Genomic DNA, 7,091 nt, shown 5'->3' with positions numbered 1-7,091 from the left:
TCATGGCGTGTGACTTCCATTTGGCTGCCGGCACAGCCTCTCCTAATCGAGTCTCATTTTTGCACGTAAGGCACCTTTTCTGGCACATCACTGTGCCTGGGTGGGCAGACAGATTGTGTCCCTGATCTCCTGGAATTGACGTTCTTGTTCTGGCCTGGTTTTTAGACTTGGTGACTTCGGGGTCCCAGCATGCTGTGGTAGCCCTCAGACCCACATCTCACCCAGGTTTCTCTGGTTGGGTGAAGGCTGCTTGCATGAAGCTCCTGGGATTTCTAAGCTCTTCCCACCCACACCCTTCTTTTTGGCTTGATGGAGAACTGGATAACTTCCTTTTGCTTACACTCTCGGTTATTAGCATTAACATTAGAAAACTAAGGCAGGGGGTGGTAGAGCCCTGGGGTACCTGGGATGTGGTGGAAATGATGAAGCTAAGGGACTCCCCTCTGCAGCCCAGCAGGACCAGTGGCTCCAAGCACCTGAGCTGTTGGTATAAATTCCTGCTGGCAATGAGTCCGCCTTCTGCTCACACAGAGAAGAAGCACCTAGGTATGCCAGCAAGTGTGTAAGTGACACACGTGGGACATGACAGAGAAAAGGCGCTGTGTGAAGCCCTTCCAGACCTGGCCACACCACGCACGCCACGTGGAACAGCAGGAGGGGCACCAGCTGGGAAGCCCCGTGCAGGCAGTGCTGCCTGGCAAGTGCTTCTCAGGCCAAGGGTTTTAAGTTGTAAAAATCGATGGTGTCCTTTGAAGCACAGAAGTTTTACTTTTGACAAAGTGTAATTGATAAAGTGTGATTGATAAAGTGTAATTGATAAAGTATGATTGACTGTTGTTGTTTCTACTTTTTGACTGGCATGAATAATGCTGCCGCATGCATTCCCTGTAAGTTTTTGTGTGGACGTAGTTTTCATTTCTCTCGGATACATACCTAAGCAGTGCGTTTGCCAAGTCACGGGGTAATTCTGTGCTGAGCACTTTGAGGAGCTGCCAAACCCAGCGGTGCCATTTGACATCCCGGTGTATGACAGGCCCAGTTCTTCCTCATCCTCTCCAACCCTCGCCACCGTGTGCCTTTTTTGGTTATAGCCAGCCTAGTAGATGTGAAGTGGAATCTCTTTGTGGTTTTGATTTGTTTTTTCCTAATGGCTCATCATGCTGACCATCTATTAATGAACTTGGCCATTTGTATATATTTTCTGGAGAAATGTCTATTCAGATATTTTGCCCATTTTGTCTTCTTATTCTTGAGCCGAGGCTTCTTTATATGTTCTACATACAAATTTCCTCAGATGCATGAGCGGCAGATATTTTCTCTCCTTCTGATGGTTGTCTTTTAACTTTGAAAACCAGAAGTTTTACTTTTGATGAAGTATAATTGATCTATTTTGATGAAATTTCTGAAAAACAGAATTTATGCAGGGTCATCTTGACAGAACAGAGCAGAAGCCACGGCTGGAATGGGGACGAAGCCTGGGGCAGAGACAAGAGGGAGCCTTGCGGGGTGGGGGCAGGGGAGGGGGGGAGGAGAGGCCCAGAATACCCACCACTGACGTAGCCCTTGTCGTTAGCCAGACCTGACCGAAGTTCTCCTTGGCTTAACTTGATCAATAGGCAATCCCACGAGAGAGTGAATCTTGTTAGCCACGGCTTTTGAGAGAGCATGTTGATACACACAAGGATGAGGCGGAATGCTAGAGGTCACACAGGAGGGCTCTGGATCCAGGCGTCTGTTCCACAGGATGGGCTCTTACTCACCACGTGAAGCAAACTCAGGAAGCCTGTGTGGGGAGAGGCCACACTGCAGGATGTTCATTAAGATAATAATTAAATAAGCATCCTTGGAATTGCTGGACTAACCCTTCTCCCGTACTTCCACCTGCCATCTCCCATGGGATTAGGGACAGTAGTATTTATCCAGTATTAATTCTAATTAATAGCAGCAACAACAAAAACCTGGTCTTTAGAATGGATGGTATTTTCATTCTCATAATCCACCACACCCTCGCATTTGTCATAGGCCTCATCCCACATAGCTTTTTCACTCTTTCCTTGACTTTACCCATTTATAAAGTGTCACACAGCTATTCCTTTTGGAAAAAAAATACAGTCTGGTAACTTTACTCATTATGGAAATATTTGACTTATTTGCATTTAATCTGTAAATCTATCATTTTACCACTTATATCTTATTTGCTTCACCTGTCCTATTTTCTTTTTCTTTTGTGCCCACTTTTGGATTAATAAAATACTTTATTCCTTTCCATAATTAGCTTATCTCCTACCGTTCTTTTTGGAGTATCCTTAGGGATTGAAATATGCAACTTTGCTCTTTTAAAGCGTGAGATGTGTTTGTATTTTTACCAATTCCAAGACAGTGAAAAGTGTGCCTAACCCTTTAAATTTATTATCCTCACACCTTGTAGTATAATGGTTGTGTAGATTTAGTTATTTTTGTGTTCACCACCTCACAAGACATTTTGGTTATTGCTGCATGCAATCAATATTTCTTTAAATATATGCACATTATTATCCCTTCACATCTAGTATTTTTGTGCTTCCATTCAGGATCATTTTCAATTTTCTTAAACAACTCTAATACTTCCTTTAGGTAAGTCTGCTGGTGACTATTTTAGTTTCTTTTTTTGAGTATGAATTATTTGACCTTTACTTTTGAATGATATTTCCAAAAGGCATAGAATTCAGAATTGGCAGCATTACAAATAATGCACTTAGAAGGTATTACGTTGCTTTCTGACTTCCATCATTTCAGTTGGGAAGTCATCTGTAAATTTTGTTGTGTGTTTGAAGGTAACAATTCCTTTTATACCAGTCTGCAGTTAATCTTAAAATATTCTACTTGTATTTGGTTTTTATTGGTTTTACTACAAGAGCATAGGTTATCTTGCTAGGGTGTTCTGGAAGGCTGGGTTTGGCTGATTAAAAACCCTTTACGGGTTGCAATTAAGGGCCTGGGAGTATTTTCCGGTTCTACCCGTCCTTGAACTTGGAATTTTGCCTTTGTAGCCCCTGGGAATCTGCAAAAGTCTGCCCTCTCATTTGTTGCCCTCTAAATGGAACAGGTCTCAAAAAAAGGCTGTTCGGAGGTGTCTGGCCCATCTCTGTGGGCTTTCTACTTTCTAGATCTGTTGTTGCTGCCTTGGTAGTTCTCTGATAATTCAAGCAAATAATCAGCTATCTCACTCCTTAGTATCTATCCAATATAATTAAAGTCAGCATGGTTTAGAGATACATGCACTCTCATGTTTATCTTTTAAAAATAAAAAAAAATTGTTTTCAAGTTGTAGATGGACACAATACCTTTATTTTATTTATTTCTTTATTTTTTATGTGGTGCTTAGGATCAAACCCAGTGCCTCCCATGTGCTAGGCGAGCGCTCTACTACTGAGCCACAATCTCAGCCCACGCTCCCATGTTTATAACAGCACAATTCACAGTAGCCAAATATGGAACCAGCTTAGGTATCAGACAAAATATGAATAAAGAAAATGTGGTGTATAGATACACATGGAGTTTTATTCAGTCATAAAGAAGAATAAAATGACATCATTTGTAGAAAAGCTGTTGGAGCTGGAGAGTACTGTGTCAAAGGAAACAAGCCCAGACTCAGAAGGGCAAGCACCATGTCTTCTCTCATATGTAGAAACCTGAGGGAAAAGAGGAAAAAGAAGAGGGTCTGATGAAGCTAGAAGGGAGAGCATTAGAGTAGAGAAAGGGGATCAGGGGAGGACAGAGGGGAGGCAGAGAGAGGTACTGGAATGAAACTGATCAAATTGTGTTGCATGCATGAGTGTCACAGTGAAACCCCGTTCTGAGTACTTAATATGCACCAGGAAACAAGATAGGCATATTTTCAGCTTCACTAGATACTGACCAATTGTTGTCCGCAGTGTGCACACCAACTTGGGCTCCCTGCACAGTGAAGGGTTCCCCCTCCTCCTCTTCCTGACACTTGATATATTCAGAGTTTTATTTATTTATTTATTCATCACTGATATTAACATTTTGGAACACTATTTTGTTGTGATTTAAATTTTTTGTTCTTGTTGTTGTAGATGGACACAATATCTTTATTTTATTTGTTTATTTTTATGTGGTTCCAGGGATTGAACCCAATGCCTCATGCATGCTAGGCAAGCACTCTACCACTAAGCCACAACCCGGGCCCCTTTGTTGTGAAATTAAGTTCCTTGATTACTAGTCAATGCTGTGAGTTAATAAAAGTTTTGGAATAATATTTTAATACAGAGAATAACTTACAATTGATACTGGAATTGGCTTGTATTATAACCCATATGCTCAAATGATAGAGTCTCAACTTCTCACTTAGTTTTATCAAAGGGGACAATTAAAAGTTATAAAAAAATTATAGTGGGCTGGGGATGTGGCTCAAGCGGTAGCGCGCTCGCCTGGCATGCGTGCGGCCCGGGTTCCATCCTCAGTATCACATACAAACAAAGATGTTGTGTCCGCCAAAAACTTAAAAATATTAAAATTCTCTCTCTCTCTCTCTCTAAAAAAAAAAAAAAATTATAGAATTGATTGGGGGCACTTAGAAAAGAGTTGAGAAGCCACTCTGAATCAGATTTCAGATGCCTCTGCAGCTGAATCCTTGAACTACCCCACCTCTCTGTCATGCAAGTTGACCCTTGAAACATTGTTACCTCTGCTGCCCTCTGAATATGGGATCTTTTTCCCCAAACTACCCAGAGCCTGAGACTGAACCCAATTTCTTTCTCATGAACAGTTTAACTTCTGCCAGCACCAAGCACAATTCCTTACAAACAAGAAATGTAATTTCCAACCCACTTGTGTTTTAACAACTATAAACACAGATGCTGTTTTGTAAGACATTATAGCACATTTTTGAGGCTGCTTGAATCTGTTTTTTCAGATTGTAATCTTAAGTAGTCCCTAATAAATGTACTTTTCTTTGTTCTTAACTAGTTTAGTTTTAATCCCTGTGGACAGTTTCTAACAGGTGCTAATCATTGGCAAGGAAACAGCAAGATGCTGCCTTCCAAGAATGCACCGTCTCAGTGAACACATCTGCACAAGCCTGCACATGGGCAGAAACAGCTGGAGCAGGGAGGACAATGGTGGCTGCATAGCAGCCCATCTTCCAGGATCCCTTTATCAAATAACTTCAAACACCTAGAAAGAAAAAGTTATTTCTCGTCAAAACATGCCCCTGTTAACTCTAAGAGAAATACAAAACTACAAAGTAACTGCGAAAAAGAGGAAAACCACTCAGTCAGTGTGTGGTCTGTCTGCTGTCCCTCCCCATCAGGTTGCAAGACTTTTTAGGGACAGACCAAGAAAAACAGCATGAAAGAAAGAAGAGGAGGCTAGTGAAAGCGGAGTTAAGTAAGCTCTAGATTGATTAAACACACCTTATGTCAGAAAATATGGGAAAGCATCTAAGCAGATCAGGGCACAGGGTACTGAGAAGGAATTTCAGGACTAGCAATTTCAAGGACCAGGCACCCCTGCATAGGGCTGTCCAGGATAAATGGGACAGGTGTAATTTAACAGGATAGGCTATATTTAAAGAGAATCTTTGCAATCCTGGTTTTAGGGGAGAAGTGGGACAAAAGGAAGGTAGGCAAACCATTTGGTAATTTGGTAATGAAGGGAAAAAGAAGAAAGGAAGGGAAAAATTTAGAGTCCTATAAGACAAAAGAGAACTCTAAAGTTGGAGGATTCCAAACCCTACCCACATCATTAAACAGAAAGAAAACAGTTAAGTACCTGAACTTTTCTGTTCTTTCAGAAGAGGGCACCATTAAGTGAGGTGAAACACTCAATATAAAAACAAGGATGAAGTGAAAGATGTTTGGATAGATAAATGGAAGGAGGAAGGAGAAAGGGAGGGAGGGAGCGAGAGAGGAAGTGAGAAACTTGAACAGGTGCATAAGGAAACATGTATAAGAATGTGTGTGGCAGTAGTGTCTGTATTAGGAGAAAATAAAACAAGTAATCCAAACACCCATAAATGAGAAATAAATGCAGCTGCGTACATCAAGAAACACGGATCCCACAAAGACATCATTCAGCAAAAAACGCATGTAATGACCGAGAAAATCCAACTAGCTTTGAATTTATGATACTTTATGAATTTAAGGCAAAGAGACCAACTAGTGTTTGCATTGTAGGGTATCAGTGTAAATTAGTGAAGAGTCTTAGTAATAATTTGTTCTTAAGTGCAGCACAACTACTCTGAGTGTGAGAAGAGCCTGGGGGCAATTACTAAGCAGAGACATATTTTTATATATTTATAGCTGTCATAATTCTTATTTTTATGGATTTTGTGTTACAGTTGTACCTGATTGCATTTTTTTTTCCTTAGGCAGGCTAAAAATTCCTCTTTGAAATTGTGTTTACTTTGAAATACTGTTTACTTTACTCATTTGCTTTTCAAACTTAAAAACAGAAGCCATAGCTGGGATGAGGCAGGAAAGGCCGTGGCTGATGTCCCTAAAGGAAAAACAAAACAAAACAAAACAAAAACAGGTTAACAGGAGAAAGGCACACAAATTTATTTGGCCTTAGTTTTATGTGACTTTGGAGCCCTGAGATGGAAGACTCAAAGACCCAGGGTGAACCATGCATCTTTATGCTTGGTTTCCATGAAGCTTGAACATAAACATGATTGGACAAAAGGGTGTGATCTATCTTAAAATATTTGTGTACTAAGATTGCAGCTCATTTCATGGATAGGAGACTTTATGTGTAGTAATGGGGGTGTGGGGGGTGGGAGGTGAAGCCAGTCAACCACTATAATGTCAGAATGGGGGCTATTTTTAGAGAAATGAGGAATGTGTGTTGATTTTGCAAATGCTTATTGAGTACATGGTATGTGCCAGCTATTTCACATACTTGAGCTACTGGACAAATTGTTACCTGACGAAAGTCTTCCAAAAGTAAATAAGGGTGTTTAATGGCATAATAACCGGGGGAATGCGATTCCTTCCAAAGTATTCAAGATATCTGATAGTATATCAGTTCAAGCCTTTTCATACTGTTCTGTTTATAGTATTAAATGTTTGTGAACAAACTCTTTAACA

The sequence above is a fragment of the Urocitellus parryii genome, chromosome 9, assembly GCF_045843805.1.
Source record: "Urocitellus parryii isolate mUroPar1 chromosome 9, mUroPar1.hap1, whole genome shotgun sequence".
Classification (NCBI taxonomy): domain Eukaryota; kingdom Metazoa; phylum Chordata; class Mammalia; order Rodentia; family Sciuridae; genus Urocitellus; species Urocitellus parryii.
This window is presented reverse-complemented; position numbering follows the sequence as displayed.